Genomic DNA, 26,444 nt, shown 5'->3' on the forward strand with positions numbered 1-26,444 from the left:
CTGGTGGTGCGTAGGAAGTTTGAAACATTCTTTCCCTGTGCCACTCAGTTACCCGGTCGTCAAGTCGAATAGCCAGATTAATCAGGTCATCCAGTCTATCCTGCTTGCCCAGGTCGGCGATCTCATGCTGGACCCCTGCGTTCAGTCCACGCTGGAAGGCAGTGATGAGGGATCTCTCATTCCATCCTGTCTCCACTGCAAGGGTACGGAATTTTACTGCATAGGCTCTCACCGTTCCTCTGCCTTGGCGCAGGTCCAAGAGTTGGTGGACAGCCTCCTGACCTCGTACTAGAAGATCAAAAACCCTCCTTAACTCACCACGAAATGTCAGAATGACTGGGCTGTGGGGTATCCTTGCTCTTGTAAAAGCTGATTTATACTTGTGCATCAACTCAATGCTGTAACCTACACAAGTGGCCTATGCATGTTGTGAGCACTTATACTTGTGCGTTAGTGTGTCTGCGTCACTCTGCAATATGGGCACGTTGCGCATGCGCACACACCTGCCCGCGCAAGGCTTCATGGTCATGGTAGTCTTTCTCAGGGTAAACAAGTTTAAAGCAATCTTCTTTTTCGTAAAAGTGAAATGTGTCCTCCATAATTTCGGAGGTCTGCAAAGCTTGATGGAAAGCATTGCAGCTAGAGTTCCTTCCCTGCCCTTCAGTCAGCCAATGGGAAGTGATTGCAGTGTAGAAGGAAATAAGATGCTACCAGGCGGAAAAATCACAGTTGTTGCATTCTGCGTTGCCGCGACACATAGTTACATTTGGGAGAGGTGGGTGTCTGGCTACGGCGTAGGGATCTGTGTAGGCTCTGCGCAGGGTTTGCAGTGACGCTGTACCTACGGCGTCAAGTTGACACCCAAGTATAAATCAGCCTTTAAGCATTGAACAGGCTGGAGGTCCGTCAAGAAGATTGAGCATGTACGCCAATTTTCGCACATCATCACCAAAACGGCCAGGCTGGGCTTGGAATGTCAGCTCGCATTGGGTAATAAAATTCCTGTAACCATTGGGATCACCAGAATATCTGCCTAGTGGTGGAATACTTGGTTTCTGAACGGTCGTGGGAGTCAGCTGTGGTCATTAGTAGCAGAGATTGCCAGGGCAGCAGAAGAGGAGGACCTGCGATATGCTGGGAGTGGGACTGAGGCGGCCTGAAGCTGCTGAATTGACTTGGCGAGGACGATGATGGCTGTCAGCTGATGCTGGCTATTCACAGTATCTCCGTGGACAGCAGCCGTGAGTGCGGAAATCACAGACACCCGAGTCCGATTGTCTGTGGTGAGCTATTGAACAGCTGTGGCTAGGGACCATACCTGTTCCTCCAAGTCAGACTGGGCTTGTCGGCACAAGGTTATCTGCCTCATTGCCTCCATAACTTCACTGAGAACAGATACCATTGCCTGTAGCCTATCGCCTACTTGACTAATGACTCACATGGCCAAGCTCAGCTGTTCTCTCTCTGCTGGGCCCATCTTTGTTGTCGAGACTTGCTGTCACCACGGTTCGTATATGGCCCAAGTGCGGAGTGTGAGGCACTGAAGTGGGTCAATAGTTCACAGACTTTAATTCAAAATAGGGGAAATAAAACATGCAAACACGAGGAAATCTGCAGATGCTGGAAATTCAAGCAACACACATAAAATGCTGGTGAACGCGGCAGGCCAGACAGCATCCATAGGAAGAAGCACAGTTGAAGCTTCAGACTGAGACCCTTCGTCAGGACTAACTGAAAGAAGAGATAGTAAGAGATTTGAAAGTGGGAGGGGGGAGGGGGAGATCCGAAATGATGGGAGAAAACAGGAGGGGGTGAGATAAAGCTAAGAGCTGGAAAGTTGATTGGCAAAAGGGATACAAGGCTGGAGAAGGGAGAGGATTATGGGACGTGAGGCCTGGGGAGGGGAGCACCAGAGGAAGATGGAGAGCAGACAAGGAGTTATTGTGAGAGGGACAGAGAGAGAAAAAAAGGAGGAAAAAATAATAAATAAATAAGGGATGGGGTAAGAAGGGGAGGAGGGACAGTAACGGAGGTTAGAAAGGTCAATGTTCATGCCATCAGGTTGGAAACAACCCAGACGGAAAATAAGGTGTTGTTCCTCCAACCTGGTTGTGGCTTCATCTTGACAGTAGAGGAGGCCATGGATAGACATATCAGAATGGAAATGGAATGTTGAATTAAAACGTGTGGCCACTGGGAGATCCTGCTTTCTCTGGCGGACAGAGCGTAAGTAATCAATGAAACAGTCTGCCAGTCTGCGTCGGATCTCACCAATATATAAAAGGCCGCATCAGGATCACCGGACGCAGTATATCACCCCAGCCAACTCACAGGTGAAGTGTCGCCTCACCTGGAAGGACTGTCTGGGGCCCTGAATGGTGGTGAGGGAGGATGTGTAAGGGCATGTGCAGCACTTGTTCCGCTTACAAGAATAAGTACCAGGAGGGAGATCGGTGGGGAGGGATGGGGGGACAAATGGACAAGGGAGTTGCATAGGGAGCGATCCCTGTGGAAAGCAGAGAGAGAGGGTGAGGGAAAGATGTGCTTGGTGGTGGGAACCCGTTGGAGGTGGCGGAAGTTACGGAGAATTATATGTTGGACCCGGAGGCTGGTGGGTTGGTAGGTGAGGACAAGGGGAGCCCTTTTCCAAGTGGGGTGGCAGGAGGATGGGGTGAGAGCAGATGTGCATGAAATGGGAGAGATGTGTTTGAGAGCAGAGTAGATGGTGGAGGAAGGGAAGCCCCTTTCTTTAAAAAAGGAAGACATTCCTTTCGGACTGGAAGGAAAGACCTCATCCTGAGAGCAGATGCGGCGGAGATGGAGGAATTGCGAGAAGGGGATGGCATTTTTGCAAGAGACAGGGTGGGAAGAGGAATAGTCCAGGTAGCTGTGAGAGTCTGTAGGCTTATAGGAGACATCAGTAGATAAGCTGCCTCCAGACATAGAGACAGAAAGATCAAAAAAGGGGAGGGAGGTGTCGGAAATGGACCAGGTAAATTTGAGGGCAGGGTGAAAGTTGGAGGCAAAGTTAGTGAAGTCAACAAGCTCAGCATGCATGCAGGAAGCAGTGTCAATGCAGTCGTCGATGTAGCAAAGGAAAAGTGGGGGGGCGGGGGGGTGGATAACAGTATAGGCTTGGAACATGGACTGTTCCACAAAGCCAACAAAAAGACAGGCATAGCTGGGACCCATATGGGTGCCCATAGCTACACCTTTAATTTGGAGGAAGTGGGAGGAACCAAAGGAGAAATTATTAAGAGTAAGGACTAATTCCACTAGACGGAGCAGAGTCGTACTAGAGGGGAACTGGTTAGGTCTGGAATCCACAAAGAAGCGGAGAGCTTTGAGACCTTCCTGGTGGGGGAGGGAGGTATATAAGGACTGGACATCCATGGTGAAAATAAAGTGGTGGGGGCCAGGGAACTTAAAATCATTGAAAAAATCCAGAGCGTTTGAAGTGTCACGAACATAGGTGAAAGAGATTGAACAAGGGGGGATAAAACAGTGTCGACGTATGCAGAAATGAGTTCGGTGGGGCAGGAGCAAGCTGAGACAATGGGTCTACCTGGACAGGCAGGTTTGTGGATATTGGGTAGGAGGTAAAAATGGGAAGTGCGGGGTGTAGAAACTATAAGGTTGGTGGCAGTGGATGGGAAATCCCCTGAGCGGATAAAGCTGGTGATAGTGTGGGAGACAATGGCCTGGTGCTCCATAATGGGGTCATGACCACGGGGTAAATAAGAGGAGGTATCAGTGAGTTGTCGCTGTGCCTCAGCAAGGTAGAGGCCAGTATGCCAGACAACAACCGTGCCCCCCTTATCAGCAGGTTTTATAGTAAGCTTAGGATTGGTGCAGGGGGAGTGGAGAGCAGAACGTTTGGAAGGAGTAAGGTTGGAATGGGAACAAGGTGTGGTGAAGTCAAGACGGTTGATGTCCCGTCGGCAGTTAGCAATAAAGAGATCCAGAACAGGCAGAAGCCCAGAGCGGGGTGTCCATGAAGAGGAGGAGGGTTGAAGACAGGAGAAGGGGTCATCGGTGGGGGTGGGAGAGTCCTTAGCAAAGAAGTAGGCTTGAAGTCGGAGCCAGCGGAAGAAGAGTTCAGCATCATGGTGCACGCGGAACTGGCTGAGGTGTCAGCGAAGGGGTACAAAGGTAAGGCCCTCAGAGAGTGGAAGGTCAGAGGGGATGGTAAAGATCCGGCATGGATGAGAGCAGGGATCAGAAGGGGGAGGGGGGAAGCTGGGGGTGTCAGTGGAGAGGGGAGGGTTGGGGTGAGAGGAAGATGGAGCCTCTGAGGGCCCAGAGCCTGATGATGGGCTTTGAGGGAGACGGGGTTGCAGAGTGGTGGTGGGGGAAGGGGAGACGGGAGTCACAATAGCAGCACGTGAAGACCCGGCCTGGAGTTCAAGGCTGGAGTCGCAGTTGGAGGTTGCGCAATCGCTTTGAAGGTGTCCATGGTCGTTGGAGCCCGCATTGATGGAGCTGGAGTCCGGGTTTTGAATATGCCCTGGGTAGGTAGAGCTGCTGAGATCGACGGCAGGGGCCGCAATCCGAAGTTCATGCCTGCTATCGATCTGGGGCCACAGATGGAAGATCTTGCGATTCTTGCCCAACGTGACAAAGTCAAAGAAACGGCGATTGTTCGCGTGGATCCGACTGAGGATGAAATAAGGGGCAGGTCCATTATAAATGGTGAAGAAAGTGCTCCTGAGGTGTGGAAAGGACTGAGATAGGGACACGAGGTACCACCTCATGGCAGAGAGTGTCGCCCTCAGAGCATGACGGGAGAAACAACAGGAGGCAGAGTCAATTAAATGTGGGTACCTGGGGTCCTCAGAAGGTCCAAACTGAGAGGTTCTAAAACGAATTGTGTAGCCAACTGGATTAATCTGGGTATCTTTTACAAATTTTACACACACAGTGGGCCAAATGATTTGTTCACATATCATAAATTTTGTGTAATTCTGTGAAAATGAACAGTGCACTCTTCTGTATGCTGCCCAACAGATTAAAATGAAAATTGAACACTAGCAGCATCAGAAAATTTCAGAAAACTGCAGATTGCTATGTTTATCATTGTTTCAGGTTGGGGAGACAATTTAACATGGGTTCAAACCTATGGAGAAGGGCTATACGAGGCAAGGAAAAGGCAATAAAAACCACTCGTATTAATATTTTGCATTAGAGAAGCATATTTAAGTTTTTAGAACTAATTGGTTCTACTTTAGAAAGAATAAAGTTATAGCAAAACCACAGAAGCTGCTCAGGAATAAAGTTCGGAAGTTTCAAAAAAAGGCAAATCTCTTTCATAGTGCAGTGTTAAAACTGCCCTCAGTGATTAGATATGCTGTAAACAGATAATTTTGTCCTAATTACTGTAGACATGTAACTGCTTTGGTAGCTCTCTCCAAAGTGCTGCTTGGATACTAAATCAAGAGTTACCAGTGTATTCTGAAACTCAGCCTTCTTTTTTATGAGAAGATCACAGAGGCACTGTATTTGTATCTTAACATGTGTTAAGTGTTTCGGTGAGGTAAGTTTATTACTAATTGGAAACTTTTCTATTTCTAACTATAATTTCCCCAAGATTCTAGCTTCCCTCAGTAAAAAATGATATATTCACAGGGTGTCACACAGCATAGAGCAAGCCATTCAGATCCCCCACTCCACGGAGAATAACATCCATTTGCATTAATTTAATTCTATTCCCCCTAATTTCCCATCATCACCCCAGGAGTCTGTCACTTACAGAGCAAATAGAGAAAATTTACAGTGGCAAATTACTCTTAACTCTCACAACCATGAGATATGGGAGAAATCAGAGCACCTTGGAGAAAACCAATGCAGTTGTCAGGAGAATTAGCGAACTCCACACTGACAGTGCCAGATGTCAGGATTCAGCCTGAATCGCCGGACTTCACATTTGTGTCCTTACTGGTAATGTGATAAAAATCAGGATGAATGTAGAAACTCCAGATCTGTCGCAGAAACATGACCTCCATTTTAAGAGTGCAAAAAATTTAACGTCCTACATAACTAACACTGGAGCTTTTGAAGATTTGAAGACTGCTCTGATGAGATGTTGCTATCTGCAACCCAGTAAAATATCCAACTTTTAGAAGCTGAAGGAAGAAATTGAAAGCTCAGCCTCTGGAACGACAAGCCTTTTACAGTAAATGTCAAATCCCAACAAAGAAACCCTTCCGAAATGTACATTATTTACCATACAACTCCAGGCTAAATTACAAACTATAGGGCAAAGGTTCTGTTTTAATCAACCAACCAGAAATGTGGGAGAAACCGGAATACCCAGAGGTAGCCCATGCAGCCACAGAGAGAACAAACAAACTCCCTACAGACAGTAGTGGGAATCGAATCCCCATTAGTGATCACTGACAATTGTAATAGCATTATGCTGAGCTCTGTGCCTCCATGCGCACAGCAGATCGCTCTCATACACCCCAGTGATTATTTGCAAAGGCACCTTTCCCTGTTTATGGCCACTAGTCATTTGTACTCAACCCTCCACCAAACTACTCTCCCTGATTCATAGCTGATTTTCCACCATTGTCCCACAGCCAACCACCATCAGAAATCTGGCAGGCCAAGAACACATCTTACCTCAAGAAAGGGAGAAGGAATATAACCAAATCACTTTTTACTAATAGTCAGCAGAAAGCACACGAAACAGATTTTACCCATTATTTACAGCTGTTACAGCTAAATAGGAACCTGGTCAGACCCTTTTTGGAGTACTGAGCTCAGTTCCGGTCACCTCACTAAAGGAAGGGTGTGGAAACTACAGAAAGGCTGCAGAGGAGATTCACAAGTATTTTGCCTGGATTGGGGAGCATGCCTTATGGAATAGGTTGAGTGAACTTGGCCTTTGATATCTCAAGTTAATTCAGAGGGTGTTTTTTCCTCTGAAGAGATTAATTTAACCTGATGATTAACCTAATGTCCCCATGCAATCCAAGATTTCACAATTCTCAATTGATTTCTTCCTGGTACTAGCCATATCTTAAACACTGTAGGTCCAAAGCCAGAAAACATACATGGTGTGCAAGTGTCAGAGTTCTTTCTCTTCGATGTAAGAAACTTTCTTACCCGCCTCCCCACCTCTTGCTGAAATTTTCATAATACACCACATTTAGTGTGTTGTGTATAGTTCTGGCCTCAAAATCACATTAAGGATTTGGGAGTGTTGAGTATGTATGCTGAGTATTGGGAGTGTTGAAGATTTGGGAGTATGTAGAAAATAATTACCTGAAATGCAAAAACGTATACAAGACATCTCAGAGGTGCTTCTCATCTATTTCCTACAATTTTATGCACCCAGCTAGAGTTATATTCCCCCAGTCCACAACTTCTATCAAATCAGGCTCCATTTTCAAAAGAGTATGCTCTGCAATTCCCACCCCTTCAATAAGGTTCCACCACCAGACTAATATTCCCGTTTCAGTATTTCAAAGGGTTGTTTCCTTTGCACTTCCCTGTTCCATTCTTCCATCCCTATAAATTATCTTTCCCATACAATGACATGATCAAATGGGGAATTCAGAAGGAACTGCATTACTCAGGGAATAGTGAGAACATGCAGCTTGCTACCGCAATGAAGCAAGTAAAAGGATGAGGAGACAAATATATGAAGGAGGAGAAAATAAAGATATTCTGATAGATTTAACTAAGGAAAACTCAAAGAAAATTTGTGGAACATAGCTACCACCATAGATTGGGTTGAATTTCTGTTTCTGCACTGCATATTTGAAGTAATTCTGCAAATTCTTTTTACCATCTAAAGTTCACAATGCAGCTGTCACGCTTGCCCATGTTACAACAATAATTACATACAAAAGTAATTTATTGCTTGATGGAAGACAAAGTGTGAATTTCAGCGCTTTCTTCTTTACTATAAAAAGGCAAAAATGACATTACAATCTTTTTCAGCACTGAAACAAGTTTTTGCTGCAAATAAAGAAATCTAGGAGATGGCACACAAAGATTTCATCATATTAAATCTTATGGTAAGTTTTAATTGGGTTTTATTTACTGAAGGAAATCTTTAATATGTTTCCATTTGCTAATGCAGAGTGCACACTGAGAATTCAACTTTAAGGTGATATCGTGCAGATGAAAATCAACGTTTCAAAAGCTCAGAATGCAAAAAGATATCATATATTCAGTTGCTTTGGCCCAACCCTAATAGTCCAAATATTCAATCCTGCATCAAGGGGTTTGTTTAAAAAGTTAATAGAACATAGAACATAGAATAGTAAAGCACAGTCCAGGCCCTTTAGCCCACAATGTTGGGCCGACCCTTAAACCCTGCCTCCCATATAACCCCTCAGCTTAAATTCCTCCATATTCCTGTCTAGTAGTCTCTTAAACTTCACTAGTGTATCTGCCTCCACCACTGACTCAGGCAGTAAATTCCATGCACCAACGACTCTGAGTAAAAAACCTTCCTCTAATATCCCCCTTGAACTTCCCACCCCTTACCTTAAAGCCATGTCCTCTTGTATTGAGCAGTAGTGCCCTGGGGAAGAGGCGTTGGCTGTCCACTCTATCTATTCTTCTTAATATCTTGTATACCTCTGTCATGTCTCCTCTCATCCTCCTTCTCTCCAAAGAGTAAAGCCCTAGCTCCCTTAATCCCTGATCATAATCCATACTCTCTAAACCAGGCAGCATCCTGGTAAATCTACTCCGTACCCTTTCCAATGCTTCCACATCCTTCCTATAGTGAGGCAGCCAGAACTGGACACAGTACTCCAAGTGTGGCCTAACCAGAGTTTTATAGAGCTGCATCATTACCTCGCGACTCTTAAACTCTATCCCTCGACTTATGAAAGCTAACACCCCATAAGCTTTCTTAACTACCCCTTCTACCTGTGAGGCAAATTTCAGGGATCTGTGGACATGTACCTCCAGATCCCTCTGCTCCTCCACACTACCAAGTATCCTGCCATTTACTTTGTACTCTGCCTTGGAGATTGTCCTTCCAAAATGTACCACCTCACACTTCTCCAGGTTGAACTCCATCTGCCACTTCTCAGCCCACTTCTGCATCCTATCAATGTCTCTCTGTAATCTTCGACAATCCTCTCCACTATCTACAACACCACCAACCTTTGTGTTGTCTGGAAACTTGCCAATCCACCCTTCTACCCCCACATCCAGGTCATTAATAAAAATCACGAAAAGTGGAGGTCCCAGAACAGATCCTTGTGTGACACCACTAGCCACAACCCTCCAACCCAAATGTACTCCCTCCACCACGACCCTCTGCTTTCTGCAGGCAAGCCAATTCTGATCCACCTGGCCAAACTTCCCTGGATCCCATGCTTTCTGACTTTCTGAATAAGCCTTATTCAGAACCTTGTCAAACGCCTTACTAAAATCCATGTAGATCACATCCACTGCACTACCCTCATCTGTAATTCGGATAATGAGTAAAGATTTGCTGAACTTGCATGTATCTTTTAGGGGATTTTTTAAATTGATTCTAAACTCTCAGTTTTTTCGTACGCAAGATTGTTTAATACAATTGCATTTAGACAGTCGGATTAACTGTCTGTAACAGAAAATAATGCTGATGATCTGTTCCACATGACTACTTTCTTAGTGTGGACAATGAATAAAGGGATCACTCCAAATTTTGCTGATTTTGCCGCGAAAGTATGAATAATAAACTTATATAAATGAGAATAAATATTGAGGGGTAATATAGGGAACACCTTCATGAAAAGCAAAAGATTAAAAGTAAAACCTATTTTTTATTCTACCGCCCTCGGGTTAAAAATTGTACTCATTTCTTTTTACCCTTCCCCACATCAGGAAGCTATGACTTCAACAATAGGTACATAGGTTGAAGAAAAGATTTGTGTAGTCACTTACAGTTCGTTTATCTGTCAGTAAAGTTTTCAATATACATTTTCATATCTTTGTTCTTTAATTTGTTTTACAAGTATGAAACCACCAACAGGAACCTTTCACCAGACGGTACATACGTGCCCAGGATTTTATTTGTAGGATGTGATCTCGTCACTTTTGTAGATTCATCATTTAATTCTATGCAATCCACTGTACCAATACTATAATTTCCAAAAGCCATATTGATCTGTGTTGTTTGTTATTATTTATTTATTTATCAAAAAATTATTTTACAATGCAGTGAACATTCATGTAACAACATTTATTCCCAAACAGGTAAAACAAGTGTCTGTCATAGGGGCATTGGTGGCAGACCCAAATGCGAGGCACTGACACTGAAATACAAGGATCAGGACTAGGTTAGTCAAGAAAGCAAGGGAAATCAGGAGGAAACGATGCTGGATAGGACACAGGCCCTGGACGAGACAAGGATATAGGGCCTGGGCTAGGACTTGACTAGGATAGTGGAACCAGGACATGGAACTTGGAACTAGGAGCCTGGGCTTGGACTCCAGAACTAGGTAAGGACAAGACATGGCTACAGGACGAGGAGGAGCAACAGAACTGGACATGAGACTCCTGGACAGGACAAGGGAACCCCAGCACCAGGCTGGGCAAGGTACTCCTGGGCTGGGTGAGACACATGGACAAGACGAGAACACAAAGCCGTAGCTTGGACAAGACAAGGTTCTAGGATCGTGGCTAGGACTAGACGAGACCCCGAAGCCTTGACTTGATTGAGGGAGAGACAGGAACGCAGAGCCTTGGTCAAGGGAGAGACAGGGACGCAGAGCCTTGGTCAAGGGAGAGACAGGGACGCAGAGCCTTGGTCGAGGGAGAGACAGAAACATGGAACAGAGCTGGGACCCCTCCTTGGAAATAGGACGTAGGGCTGGGACTCATACACAGAACACAGAGCCAGGACCCTTCCTTGGGTGCAGGATGTAGGGCTAGGACTCATTACCCAGAATGCTGAACACGATGAGATGGTTCCTAACACAAAGTAGCGGCAGATGGCCGGACCTACCTAGCGAAGGCATGGACATAGACAGTTCCCAACACTAGGTAGCGGCAAACAGCCGGACCCCCTACCTACCAAAGGCGTGGATACAGACAGTTCCCAACACTAGGTAGCAGCAAACGGCCGGACCTACCTAGTGAAGTTGTGGACACGGAAATAGTTCAAAACAATGATGGACAGTTCCTTATCTTGCTCCAGTGATGGAACTTGACAGCGGTGCAGGCGAGGGTTACAGGCAAGGCAAGGCTTCAGGCGAGGCAAGGCTTTATGTGAGGCAACGTGAGGCAAGGCTTCAGATGAGGCAAGGCGAGGCAAGGCTTCAGATGCAGGTTGCAGGGGCATGGCAAGACTTCAGGAGGAAGGAGCAGAGAAGGGAATCAGACGGGAGTCAGGACAGGAAAAATCCAGCAACCAGAGGCTGAATCCTGATACTATTTATGAAGCCAGCGCAAACGAGAATCAGCTGCCTCAACAGAAAATGGGGAAAACCAGAAAACCTGGAATAAGGAACGTGGACTGGACCGTGAACCGGACCGTGAACCCGAATGCGGATTTCACAGACCGGACCATGACAATGTCAATGGTTGGCTTGAAGACTGAATGCTGTACTGATTCCCAAGTTGGGGCAGGTGTTGATTCATAGGCTACCCATGCCTTGGATAATGAACAACAGTGAACAACTATTTCAAGGAATTTAGCAAAATAGTACTGTTTTAATTTTTTTTATTAGCTACAGGGCGGGTTATAAAAAATGAACCCTGTTGTAAATAACACGTTTATCTCCATTTTTGTAGTTTCCAGGTTCAAGGCAATTCCAGAAATTTGAACACAAATACATAGGCTGATATCCATTCATTATTCAGGGAATTCCACTGATGATAGTGGCATTATCTGGATGAGATGCTAAACTGAAACCGTGTCTTCTATTTCAGCAGGATTTAAAGGACCTTCGGCACTTCTTGAAAGAAACTCGTGGGATTTATCCCTAGTTCTGGACAATGTTTATCCCTTCCACATCATTAAAAAGAAATATTCATTAAGACCTTCACACTTTATGGAAAATTATTGTGTACATTTGCCGCTACATTTTCTCAATTGCAGCAACAATAATTCAAATTTATATAACATACCAGGGGTAATAAATATAGACCATAGCAGAAAGACTACTTGCATTAAAAAAAATGTCAGACCATATGATGCAAAACTTGCCCAAGAGGAAGATCTCTAAAGATATCATCAAGGAGTCAAAAGAAGTAGAGCACGGTTCCCAAGAGGGAATATCAGAGATCAGATCAGAGTAGCTAAAGACACTCATATAAGAACTGCACTGCAATAGCACCTCATTGCCTTGAAATGAATTGCATTTCAAAAGGATATGAAAGGCAGCCTGTCATATATGTCTCATTTTAGTGAAGTTATACTTCTCAGCCATATCTTTCCAAGTTCAAGTTTAATTGTCATGCTACCAGACACATGCATACAGCTAAATGAAACAATGGCACAAAGTAACTTTGATGATGTACAGTATGGTTTACTACCAGAATTCTCAACATTGACTTAAACTTTCACCATGTTGAATCCAGCATGTGCTGGGAGACAGCATCAGGAAATTCTATATTCCCACTCTGTGACTTTACAAGAATAAGACATCAAAGATTGGATTTGCATGACTTGAATACATTCTCCAAATGTATTTGAAATGACAATAAGTATTCTTAATGTTTTAGTACCTGCACCCTTCATCAAATCCCTAGCGAATATCACGTATATTCTATTCTGATTTCTTCCTTAAACAAATTGGATATCTGGTTGAATATATCACCAAAGGTTAGGGTTAATAATTAATATTAACAGGAATTATGGCTAATATTATGTAAAACAGAATAATGCATTAGATATTAGTTTTTGCCTAATGTGCGTGGTTCACAAACAAATGTGTGCATCATATTAAGGCAGATTGGTTTAAATTGGAACTAATGATGTGAGTTGGGTCTGCATGCCTGGGACTTGATCCAAAAGGTTGCCAATGCCGTTCCCCACAACCCCCGCACCCCCCAACACAGACAGATTTTGCTCTAGCTACTGTGTTCCTCGAGCAGTTTGTCTTCTGCTCCAGTTTGACTGGCTTCGTTGTTGTGCACTTTGTTTTCCATAGATCCCTCTATGACTGTGAGAGCTGATATTGCAGGGAGGTACACAAACCGTCTCTATACATATGAACCTCAAGACATTCAACTGTATAAGTGTAAAGCACTTTGGCTGAAACCTGTGGTCCTAATTTGAATATGTCTTGTCAATTCATTGACAGAAGTCTTTTTTTGTAATTTATGTGCAGAAGATTATGTATCAGTTTTTTCAAGATATTGCAAAACAAAAACCTTGCAAATTCATAGGAGGTTGTGAATCTCAGACCATGCTTAAATACTGAAAAAGAAATTTCATAAAATAGTGAAGTTATTGTCTGAATATTTATTAATGTTCTCCAAAAGCTCTGATTCCTACAAAGCACATCAGTCACCTTTTCTAAAACTTTGAAAATAAGTGATAAATATGATGACGACTCTGTCGATATATCTTGTATAATAGCATAAAGGAAACAGGTAAGACAATTCCAAACGTTCTCGCAAGAATATGGCCTAAAGTAACCCTTATCTTTGTAAGTTCTTCAAATTTACTTTATGACAGAATGTTTTGTTAATTGGTTAATAAGCATTGCAGAATTTGCAAGCAGTTGCCAAAATCAAAACTATTTGGAATTATTCCACATTTCCTTCCAAAATTATCATGATGTATAGATTCCTTAAGTAAAGTCCAAACAGACAATCATTCGAAAATAAAGCACATCAATTGCATAAAGTCCATGCAAATTCAGGATTTTATCATTTCAGCATAAATATTGAGATGGCAAAATAAAACTGCTATGTTGTTACTATACTGAAAAGTAGAATAGTCACGGCTTTTATTTATCTTACTGATTATTCCTTCCAGTAAAAATATACTCCCTCCCTCTCCCCTCTTTTTCTGTTCCCCACTATGGTCTCTTCCCTCTTCTCACCTGTCTATCATCTCTCCCAGGGTTCCCTCCTCCTTCCTTTTCTCCTGTTCTCGGCTCTCCTCTCCTATCAGATTCTTAATCTCCAACCTTGCCCCTTCCTAACCATCTGACTTCAGCTATCATCCTCCAGCTATCCTCCTTTCCATCCACCCACCTTTTTATTCTGTCATCTACCCCCTTCTTTTTCAATCCTGAAGAAGGGTCTTGGCCCAAAACAATGACTGCCTATTCATTTGCATAGATGTTATCTTGCCTGCTGAGTTCCTCCGGCATTTTGTGCTTCTTGCTTTTGTATATCTTTTTCAATTCTAGAAAAATTATTTAAGATTCTGGCAATTGGGTCCATTGAACTGAACTGATAAAAAAAAACTCTTTAGGCAACACACACAAAATGTTGGTGGAATGCAGCAGGCCAGGTAGCATCTATAGGAAGAAGTACAGTCAACATTTCGGGTTGAGACCCTTCATCAGGACTAACGGAAAAAAGAGATGGTAAGAGATTTGAAAGTGGGAGGGGGAGGGGGAGACCCGAAATGGTAGGAGGAGGGGGAGGGATGAAGCCAAGAGCTGGGTAGTTGATTGGCAAAAGGGATTCAAGGCTGGAGAAGACGGAGTATCATGGGACAGAAGGCCTTGAAAGAAAGAAAGGGGGAGGGGAGCACCAGAGGAAGATGGAGAATGGGCGAGGAGTTATTGTGAGAGGGAAAGAGAGAGAGAGAAAAAAAAATAATAATAATAAATAATAATAAATTAGGGATAGGTTAAGAAGGGGAGGAGGGGCATTAATGGAAGTTAGAGAAATCAATGTTCATGCCATCAGGTTGGAGGCTACCCAGACGGAATATAAGGTGTTGTTCCTCAAACCTAAGTGTGAACCCTTTATATATATTTTTTCTATTTCCAGTGATTGATAACATGAAGAAAGCAAAACATTTGCTAACATCTCCGCTGTAAAGAAGAACAGCAATGCCACTTGTTCTAATATGAGAGAGAGGAAAGAGGGTTTTACTTCATTCTGTATACAAGTTAATTTGAGTTACTGATTCATGTTGATTAATACTCAAAGCCAATCTGCAAGAATGTACGCAATGCCTTAATTTTCATTTCTGATATAAAAGGTACATTATCAATTAATAAACATTTGAATAATCATAATTTGATCAATGTTATTTATTTTTTAACATTCAATATATGATATACAAGCTCACAAGAAATATTTGTTTTTAGTGAGCAGTTTCAGAAGTAGGTAAGTTAAAATGAGTGAAACGAGTGGAAAATTAAAGAGGTCAATATCAACTGTTAGCAATGTATTGGTCTGGAACTGATAAGAGGCCACAGGGCGGGTGGATTGGGGCTTATGAAGATGAGACACAGGGTCCACAGATCTGCATGAAGATTCCTGGTCAACTATTGTACACGAGTCAAAGGTGGTGGAAGAAACATCCAATGTCATGTTGAGCTCATGATGATGGGAACATAGGATGACAAAGCTGAGGCCTCTGGTCAGGACTAATTGTTTAGGATCAGAGAAGGGAATATTGGGATTGTGAAAGCATGGCAGGGGTTGGGATAGGGAGAGATCGTATGGGGAAGGGATAGATAGAAACATAGAAACATAGAAAATAGGTGCAGGAGTAGGCCATTCAGCCCTTCGAGCCTGCACCGCCATTTATTATGATCATGGCTGATCATCCAACTCAGGACCCCGCCCCAGCCTTCCCTCCATACCCCCTGATCGCTTTAGCCACAAGGGCCATATCTAACTCCCTCTTAAATAAAGCCAATGAACTGGCCTCAACTGTTTCCTGTGGCAGAGAATTCCACAGATTCACCACTCTCTATGTGAAGAAGTTTTTCCTAATCTCGGTCCTAAAAGGCTTCCCCTTTATCCTCAAACTGTGACCCCTTGTTCTGGACTTCCCCAACATCGGGAACAATCTTCCTGCATCTAGCCTGTCCAATCGCTTTAGGATTTTATACGTTTCAATCAGATCCCCCCTCAATCTTCTAAATTCCAACGAGTACAAGCCCAGTTCATCCAGTCTTTCTTCATATGAAAGTCCTGCCATCCCAGGAATCAATCTGGTTAACCTTCTTTGTACTCCCTCTATGGCAAGGATGTCTTTCCTCAGATTAGGGGACCAAAACTGCACACAATACTCCAGGTGTGGTCTCACCAAGGCCTTGTACAACTGCAGTAGTACCTCCCTGCTCCTGTACTCGAATCCTCTCGTTATAAATGCCAGCATACCATTCGTCTTTTTCATGCCCACTTTCAATGACTGGTGTATAATGACACCCAGGTCTTGTTGCACCTCCCCTTTTCCTAATCGGCCACCATTCAGATAATAATCTGTTTTCCTATTTTTGCCACCAAAGTGGATAACTTCACATTTATCCACATTAAATTGCATCTGCCATGAATTTGCCCACTCACCCAACCTATCCAAGTCACTCTGCATCCTCTTAGCATCCTCCTCACAGCTAACACTGCCACCCAGCTTCGTGACATCCGCAAACTTGGAGATGCTGCATTTAATTCCCTCATCCAGGTCATTAATATATATTGTAAACAACTGGGGTCCCAGCACTGAGCCTTGTGGTACCCCACTAGTCACCGCCTGCCATTCTGAAAAGGTCCTGTTTATTCCCACTCCTTGCTTCCTGTCCGCTAACCAATTCTCCATCCACATCAATACCTTACCCCCAATACCGTGTGCTTTAAGTTTGCACACTAATCTCCTGTGTGGGACCTTGTCAAAAGCCTTTTGAAAATCCAAATATACCACATCCACTGGTTCTCCCCTATCCACTCTACTAGTTACATCCCGAAAAAATTCTATGAGATTCGTCAGACATGATTTTCCTTTCACAAATCCATGCTGACTTTGTCCGATGATTTCACCGCTTTCCAAATGTGCTGTTATCACATCTTTGATAACTGACTCCAGCAGTTTCCCCACCACCGACGTTAGGCTAACCCGTCTATAATTCCCCAGTTTCTCTCTCCCTCCTTTTTTAAAAAGTGGGGTTACATTAGCCACCCTCCAATCCTCAGGAACTAGTCCAGAATCTAACGAGTTTTGAAAAATTATCACTAATGCATCCACTATTTCTTGGGCTACTTCCTTAAGCACATTTGATGCAGACCATCTGGCCCTGGGGATTTATCTGCCTTCAATCCCTTCGATTTACCTAACACCACTTCCCTACTAACATGTATTTCACTCAGTTCCTCCATCTCACTGGACCCTCTGTCCCCTACTATTTCTGGAAGATTATTTATGTCCTCCTTAGTGAAGACAGAACCAAAGTAATTATTCAATTGGTCTGCCATGTCCTTGCTCCCCATAATCAATTCACCTGTTTCTGTCTGCAGGGGACCTACATTTGTCTTTACCATTCTTTTCCTTTTTACATATCTATAAAAGCTTTTACAGTCTGTTTTTATGTTCCCTGCCAGTTTTCTCTCATAATCTTTTTTCCCCTTCCCAATTAAGCCCTTTGTCCTCCTCTGCTGAACTCTGAATTTCTACCAGTCCTCAGGTGAGCCACTTTTTCTGGCTAATTTGTATGCTTCTTCTTTGGAATTGATACTATCCCTAATTTCTCTTGTCAGCCACGGGTGCACTACCTTCCTTGATTTATTCTTTTGCCAAACTGGGATGAACAATTGTTGTAGTTCATCCATGCAACCTTTAATTGCTTGCCATTGCATATCCACCGTCAATCCTGTAAGTGTCATTTGCCAGTCTATCTTAGCTAATTCACGTCTCATACCTTCAAAGTTACCCCTCTTTAAGTTCAGAACCTTTGTTTCTGAATTAACTATGTCACTCTCCATCTTAATGAAGAATTCCACCATATTATGGTCACTCTTACCCAAGGGGACTCTCACGACAAGATTGCTAATTAACCCTTCCTCATTGCTCAAAACCCAGTCCAGAATAGCCTGCTCTCTAGTTGGTTCCTCGACATGTTGGTTCAAAAAACCATCCCGCATACATTCCAAGAAATCCTCTTCCTCAGCACCTTTACCAATTTGGTTCACCCAATCTACATGTAGATTGAAGTCACCCATTATAACTGCTGTTCCTTTACTGCACACGTTTCTAATTTCCTGTTTAATACCATCTCCGACCTCACTACTACTGTTAGGTGGCCTGTACACAACTCCCACCAGCGTCTTCTGCCCCTTAGTGTTACACAGCTCTACCCATATCGATTCCACATCTTCCCAGCTTATGTCCTTCCTTTCTATTGCGTTAATCTCTTCTTTAACCAGCAACGCCTCCCCACCTCCCCTTTCTTCATGCCTATCCCTCCTGAATATTGAATATCCCTGAACGTTGAGCTCCCATCCTTGGTCACCCTGGAGCCATGTCTCTGTGATCCCAACTATATCATAATCATTAATAACAATCTGCACTTTCAATTCATCCACCTTATTACGAATGCTCCTTGCATTGACACACAAAGCCTTCAGGCGCTCTTTTACAACTCTCTTATCTCTTATACAATTATGTTGAAAAGTGGCCCTTTTTAATGCTTGCCCTGGATTTGTCGGCCTGCCACTTTTACTTTTCTCCTTAGTACTTTTTGCTTCTACCCTCACTTAACACCCCTCTGTCTCTCTGCACTGGTTCCCATCCCCCTGTTGTGAACTAACCTCCTCACGCCTAGCCTCTTTAATTTGATTCCCACCCCCCAACCATTCTAGTTTAAAGTCACCTCAGTAGCCCTCGCTAATCTCCCTGCCAGGATATTGGTCCCCCAAGGATTCAAGTGTAACCCGTCCTTTTTGTACAGGTCACATCTGCGCCAAAAGAGGTACCAATGATCCAAAAACTTGAATCCCTGCCCCCTGCTCCAATCCCTCAGCCACGCATTTATCCTCCACCTCATCACATTCCGACTCTCACTGTCGCCATACACAATACACTGATAGTGTATTGGAATTTAACCTTCTGATCTTTGACTTCCATAAGGAAGGTCATCTGTGGCAACACAAAATGCAGCAATAAATAGAGTGGATGTTGCTGCAGAGAATCAACAAGAGCAGGCATCTACCAACCTGTGGCATGAACTGTGGAATTCAGTAAAGAAATGAGAACATGACCGCAAAAAATGTTGAACAGTTTGAAAAGTTTCTATGATCCTGAAGAGGTCTGAATTTTGATGGGTGGAATGTGAGTAGAAATCCATTTTGGTTTGTTTGGGGTGAGAAACATTTGCTAGGGAAAGAGATGGGGCTGTAAAAGTGCTTTTTCATCAAAGAAGGGAACGAGTAACCAGTGAGTGTAAGCAAGGCTAAAAAAAAAGAAAAAAGTAAAAAAGATTGCCTTAGAGGTTTGGATTCCTAAGAGACAAGTGGTACTGAATTCAACAGTAAATGAAAACTGTAAAAAAAAATCATTTGCCGGAAATCTGAAATACAAACATAAAATACTGCAAGCACTCAAAAGGTTAGGCAACATCCTTGGAAAAGGACACAGAGCTAATATTTCACATTGAAAATCCTTCGCAGACCTATGGAAATAAAAAAAAACACAAACTGTTTCATTGCATCATGTGAAGGGATGGATAGAACAAAGTAAATCATTTTTAGGTGTGGCCAAGATTTCCAGGGGCTTAGTTGTAGAGATCATCTGGTCAAAGGATAGCAAATAGAGAAGAAGAAATGAACAAAAACTGTAAAGTGAGGGTGGCCAGGATGGGAAATCAATCAATAGAATATGAAAGGCTGTTCAAAGCCTTGTTCTGAGCCGTGCTCAAGCAGGTGAGACTGCACTAATGAAGAGAGGAAAGCTGAGCCAATCTCACAGACATGATGACTCATAGCAGAAATGTCCAATCCTGGCACAAGCAGAGAAGGAGAGTCAGCCTGAATTATAGGATTGTTTTTTTTTTAAACTTCGATTTACAGCACAGTAACAGGTCCTTCTGGCTTAGTGAGCATGTACCACTTAAACACACCCATGTGACCAATTAACCTGTACGTCTAGAAAGCAGGAGGAAACCAGAGCACCTAGAGGAAACCTCAGCAGCTTTGTCTTTGTCGCTCCCTACCATACCGGTATGAGTCTCTGCCCCTCGCCCGGACCTCAGCACAGGACCTTGATGGGATCCGGATCGAATGTGCCAAGAGACTCGTATACGGTCGGACAATTATTTGAAAATTGGACAGCTGACACGGTGTCTGGTAAAAAAAAAGGAAGGATAAAACTGGACAGGTGGCAAGGGTCGGGTAAAAATTGAAGTCATCTAAGAATTGAAGTTGGGTAAACGAATCAGGAAAATTGAACAGTAGATACTGTGCGCAGATATTGGGTAAAAAAATTAAATCATGTAAGAATCAACAGGAGAACTGAGCAGCCAAGAACATACTATCTGCGAATGAGGGACGAAAATGAAAGGCAGAACTGGGATACCAGACTTGCCAAGAACTGAGAGGGGGGAGTTGCCAAACGAAGAAGAGCAGACCAACCAGATAATCCAGGGCTTGGGAAAAGCACTCCAGCAGCCTGTTAATATCCCCAAGGTACAGGTGTCCCCCGCTTTTCGCACGTTCATTTTACGAAACCTCACTGTTATGAAAGACCAACATTAGTACCCTGTTTTCGCTTTCAGAAGGTGTTTTCACTGTTACAAAAAAAAAGCAGCGCACGATAAAATCAGCGGGTGATAAAAGGCAGCACGCGCCCCCAGCAGCAGCTTTCCCCCAGATTCTCGCCGGCATTGCTTTAACACGTGCCTGTGAGCAGCCATTTGCAAGATGAGTTCTAAGGTATCGGAAAAGCCTGAAAGAGCTCGTAAGGGTGTTACACTTAGTGTAAAACTAGACATAATTAAACGTTTCGATCATGGTGAACGAAGTAAGGACAAGCAACACACATCAAAGTTGCTGGTGAACGCAGCAGGCCAGGCAGCATCTCTAGGAAGACCTCTTCCTAGAGATGCTGCCTGGCCCGCTGCGTTCACCAGCAAATTTGATGTGTGTTGCTTGATTTCCAGCATCTGCAGAATTCCCCTTGTTGAAGTAAGGACAACGTGAGTTTGGCTTGTGGAAGCTGATGAACATGATGTTGAAGTGGTTTTGGCATCCCATAACCAAGAACTGACAGATGAAGAGCTGATGCAATTGGAAGAAAAAAGGATAACAATCGAAACCGAATGAGTAATGATAAAGTACGACTTTAATTTTGAAAGGGTATGTCGGTTTAGAAGATATTTGCAGGATGGGTTGAGTGCTTACAAAGAACTGTGTGATAGAAAAATGCGCGAGGCTCAGCAGTCAAGCAAGCCTTCCACATCAGCCACAGCAGACGACGAACCTCGACCTTTGACATCGAGGCAGGCAGTCATAGGAGAAGATAAGCTGCCTGCTCTAATGGAAACAGACGACGAGATGACACCCCAGTGTCCCACCACCCCAACACCCAGGCCGCAGACAGATACTGTACCGATTCGCGGAGAATGCAGCAGTAGCCAGGAGGCACACAGCACATCTTTAAGAAAAAAGCTGAAATAAACATGCTAATTAATTAGGTGCCGCCGACATGTAATTGTCGGCCCAGATCAGAGGCAACGCGATCGGAAATCGGCACTGATCTGGGCCGACAACTACGTGTCAGGCGGCACCTAATTAATTAGCACGTTTGTTTCTACTTTTTTCTTAAAGATGTGCTGTGTGCCTCCCGCCTACCGCTGGACTCCTGCGTGCTTCGCGGCAATTTATCGCTCGGCGGCCTGGAGGGTGGGGGCCACTGCACCACCTCAGCCTGCGATGACTCAGTCTAACACACCATCATCAGTGTGCTCTGCGCTGTCTTCCCAATTCCCGTAAGTGATACTACACTGTACATACATTATTTTTACTTTATATAGGCTGTGTATTTTTACGTGTTATTTGGTATGATTTGGCAGCTTCATAGCTTAAATGATACTGGAGAGAGTGTTTTTGCCAACAGCGCTTGCATGAGATTTTCTGCCGACGGTGCTTGCGTGAGGTAATCTTGCTGAGAACTGGAAAATAGGGATCCAGAGGTTTGAGCTGTTTTGCACCGCTAGCGGCGTAGCTGAAAAGATGGAGAAAGGGCAATGTGCTACGTTTCTGCATGTGACGGGGGAAGAGGCAATAAAGGTTTGCAACATGTTTGTCTTCCAAGATGATGAGCAAGATAAAATTGAAGTGTTGAAGAAAAAGTTTCAAGATTACTGTGAACCGAGAAAAAACCTACCATACATCCAACACATGTTTTTCACGAGGACTCAAGGACCAATAGAGACCATAGACATCTAAGTAACGGATTTGAAGAACAAGGCAAAAGACTGTGAGTTTGGACAACTGCATGACTCTTTAATACGTGACAGGATCGTATGCGGCATACGAGATGATCAGGTGAGAGGCAGGCTATTGAGAGAGGCAGATCTTACATTAGGAAAGGCAATTGATGTCTGCTGTGCCAGCGAGATCATGTCAAGTCAGATTAAAGTGCTCAATGAAGAGATTGAAGTGCACAAAATAAAAAACTGTGAAAACTGACAAGAGTAGAACAAAGCCAGCTCCACAGGATGATCAAAAGGAAGTTAACTGCAACGGATGTGGTTATAAACATGGATACAGAAAATGACCAGCCTTTGGTCAGACATGCAAGTTATGCTAGAAAAGAAATCACTTTGCAAAGATGTGCAAATCAAAGGAGCACGCAAGGTAAATGCATGCTGTGGAACAGAGTGAGGGCAACAGTGACATGTTCATTGGCACAGTGGAAGTGGAAGAGGAGGCATGCATCAAGAATATTGACAATGCAGAGATGGAGGATGAAGATGATTGAACTCAAGATCTGATAATAAACAGAAGGAATGTGACATTTAAGCTTGACACTGGGGCAAAGTGCAATATAATGTCAGCAGAAACATTCAACTCACTGAACATCAGAGGAAGACTGAGAAAATCCACCTGCAAGCTTGTTGCATATTTCAGCTGCAAGATGGCGCCACTGGGCAAAAAAGCACTCACCTGTGTGTACAAAGGACAAAAACACAAGATAGAGTTGAAATAGTACAGCAACATGTTCCAGCAATACTGGGCAAAGCAACATGCACAAAGCTAGGCCTGGTGAAGCGAATCTATGAGCTTGAAAAAGCAAATGACATTTTCAAAGACTTTGATGACTTGTTTTCTGGATTAGGATGTTTACCAGGGAAACATCATATCCAGATTGATCCAACTATTGCACCAGTCGTGCATGCCCTGAGAAAGATTCCAGTAGTTCTCAGGGATCAAGTAGTGGAGGAGCTGCACAGAATGGAACAGATGGGAGTCATAACAAGACAAATAGAACCGACTGACTGGGTAAATATTATGGTGACAGTGGTCACAGAAAAAAAGACAAGGATTTGCATGGATCCACAAGATCTCAACCAAGCCATCAAAAGAAAGCAATATCTACTGCTCACGGTTGAAGAGGTTGTCTCTCGCATGCCTAATGCGAAATACTTTTCAGTATTAGACGCAAATCAAGGTTTCTGGCAGATCAAGCTGGGTGAAGAAAGTTCCAAATTATGCACTTTCAACACTCCCATAGGGAGATATCGTTTCCTGCGTCTACCTTTTGGGATTTCTTATGCGTCAGAGGTATTCCAGAGATCCGTGGCACAAATGATTGAAGGCCTGGATGGGGTGGTCAACATCATTGATGATTTGCTGATAGGGGGTGACACATTTGAGGAACATGATCAGAGACTGAGGAAGCTCCTGGAGAGAGCACGTGGGTACAACCTAAAACTGAACAAAAGTAAATGTAAGATCAGAACTACAGAGATCAAATACATAGGTTGTGTACTCAGCGCTGATGGGCTAAAACCAGATGATGAAAGGGTCAGAGCTGTGGTACAGCTACCACCACCTGAAGACAAGCAAGAACTATTGAGGTTCATGGGCATGATACTGTATCTTGCCAAATTTATTCCCAACTTATCAGAGGTCAGCACCCCACTCCGAAAGCTACTAGAGAGCAACAATGAATGGCAGTGGGAAGACAAACAAAAGAAAAGTTTTGACGCTTTGAAGCAGTTGGTTACCAATGCACCAGCACTCAAGTTCTATGATGTCAATAAACCGGTGACGATGTCTGTGGATGCCAGTTCGGAGGGAATAGGAGCTGTTATACTGCAGGATGGAAGGCCTGTGGCGTATGGATCAGGAGCACTTATGGACTGTCAACGCCGATATGCTCAAATCGCGAAGGAATTACTTGCCACAGTTTATGGGTGTGAGAAGTTCTACCAATATGTATATGGCAAAGAAATCCAGGTTGAGAGTGATCACAAACCACTTGAGAGCATCTTCAAATGGTCACTCCACCAAGCTCCTATGAGGTTGCAAAGGATGCTTCTCAGGCTACAGAGGTACGCTCTCACAGTCACCTATAAGCCAGGAAAAGAACTGTACATCGCTGATGCTTTGAGCCGTGCTTACCTCAAAGAGCAAAAGGAAGAGTTTCTCGGAGGAGAGCTGGAGGTCAACTGGGTTACACCTCAGCTACCCATCTCTGAGGAGAAGTTGAACATGTTCAGGAAAGCGACTGCAGATGATCCTGAAATGCAAATGCTAAGAGACATTACAATGAATGGATGGCCAACAGAAAGAAAAGATGTTCCAAAGGAAATGCAGAAATACTGGACATTTAAAGAGGAAATCAGCTATGTATCAGGACTAATGTTCAAAATGGCAAAACTCATCGTGCCAAACCAAATGAGACAGGAAATGCTCAACAGAATTCATGAGTCACACCTGGGGATAGTGAAATGTAAAGAAAGAGCAAGGGACTTTCTCTATTGGCAAGGCGTGTCAACTCAGATAGAGCACATTGTGTCTCAGTGTGCGGTTTGTAATGAAAACAAAAACAGCAATCCAAGAGAGCCTCTGCTTCCCCAGCCACTACCAGGAAGACCATGGGAGAAGATTGGTACAGATTTCTATCACTACAATGGTGCAGAATATCTTCTTCGTGTGGACTACTATTCAAAATATCTGGAGATCACCAAGTTAAGTGACACGTCCAGTCGAGGTGTCATTACCACAATGAAGTCGACATTCACAAGACATGGTATTCCAGATATTGTCGTTAGTGACAATGGTCCACAATATGCCAGTGGTGAGTTCAGAGGGTTCTCAGAAAGCTGGAAATTTCAACATGTTACTTCCAGTCCAGGGCACACTCAGTCTAATGGACAAGCAGAGAGAACTGTACAAACTGTCAAGAACATGCTCAAGAAGGCACAAAGCAGCAATGGTGACCATTACATTGCTCTGCTTGAATACCACAACACTCCGATTGAGGGTGTGGGGTTCTCTCCTGCGCAGCTGTTGATGGGACGTTGTCTGAAGTCCAAACTGCCAACATCCACATCTCTACTGACTCCAGAAGGTAATGCTTAAGTACATGACAAGCAAATAAAGCAAAAGAGCTACTATGACAGACATTCAAGACAGTTGCCAGATCTGCATACAGGTGAAAATGTCAGAATACAGAGAGGAGACACTTGGCAACCAGCTGTGGTTGTGAACAGACATCAGCAACCAAGATCCTTCATAGTTCGCACATCGGATGGAAGAGTCTACAGGAGGAACAGGAAGCATCTGCTGAAGACAGGCGAGAGGGAGTTTCCACGTACAGATGCACAGGACATTTCCACATATACAGACATGGGAACAAACGACACCAAGAGTGATGCAGACCGCAAAGACACAGAGGCCACTCGAGAGACTGACACGGATGAAGGACAAGCACAGTCACAGTTGTATCACACACGGTCTGGGAGACAAGTCAAACTTCCAGCTAGATACAGAGACTAGACATACATACAGTCTCACACAGTTTGAGGCAAAGTCACACATGATGTAAGCTCCAAGGTGTGAAATAAATGGTTTATTAGTCTATGTTAGTAAAAGAAAATACACTGCTGTTAGTATTGTAAGACACAATGCAGAATACAGTACAAGAAGTTAGGATTTTTTTTAGTTTATGTCATGGTTGTTGCACTGTAAGAAGGACATACCTAGAGGCATTGTTTTGGTAACTCACAGTGTTGTAAAAAGAAAAAAAGAATCTTGAGAAGGGGGATGTAATGTATTGTGTGAGTATTTGTAGCGTCAGAGTGCGTATGACGTCAGGATGTGGAGAAGAATAAATGGAAGTCTGGTGAATAAACGTGGTTGATCAATCTACAGCGGTGTCCGAGTCACATCAATATTACAGACTTGCACCATATAAGGCTCCAGGCGGATGGTACCATTGCAACTGGGGAGCTTCAGGGTGGACCTGGTAGCGCTAATTGCCAAGACCAGTCAGTCTTCCTCCTGTTCCAGCGGCGTATGCCATGGGGTCAATCTCCCCATGCCTGCGGCGTCCTGGGTTCCCCAGTGCA

At 43.8% G+C, this 26,444-nt stretch overlaps 1 pseudogene; it reads left to right on the plus strand.

Moving 5' to 3' along the window:
- Window positions 1-4,454: 4,454 nt before the first annotated feature.
- Window positions 4,455-13,237, plus strand: LOC134343744 (anterior gradient protein 3-like; annotated as a pseudogene).
- The last annotated feature ends 13,207 nt before the right edge of the window (window positions 13,238-26,444 follow it).

Source organism: Mobula hypostoma, chromosome 3 (genome assembly GCF_963921235.1).
Source record: "Mobula hypostoma chromosome 3, sMobHyp1.1, whole genome shotgun sequence".
In the NCBI taxonomy this organism is placed as follows: domain Eukaryota; kingdom Metazoa; phylum Chordata; class Chondrichthyes; order Myliobatiformes; family Myliobatidae; genus Mobula; species Mobula hypostoma.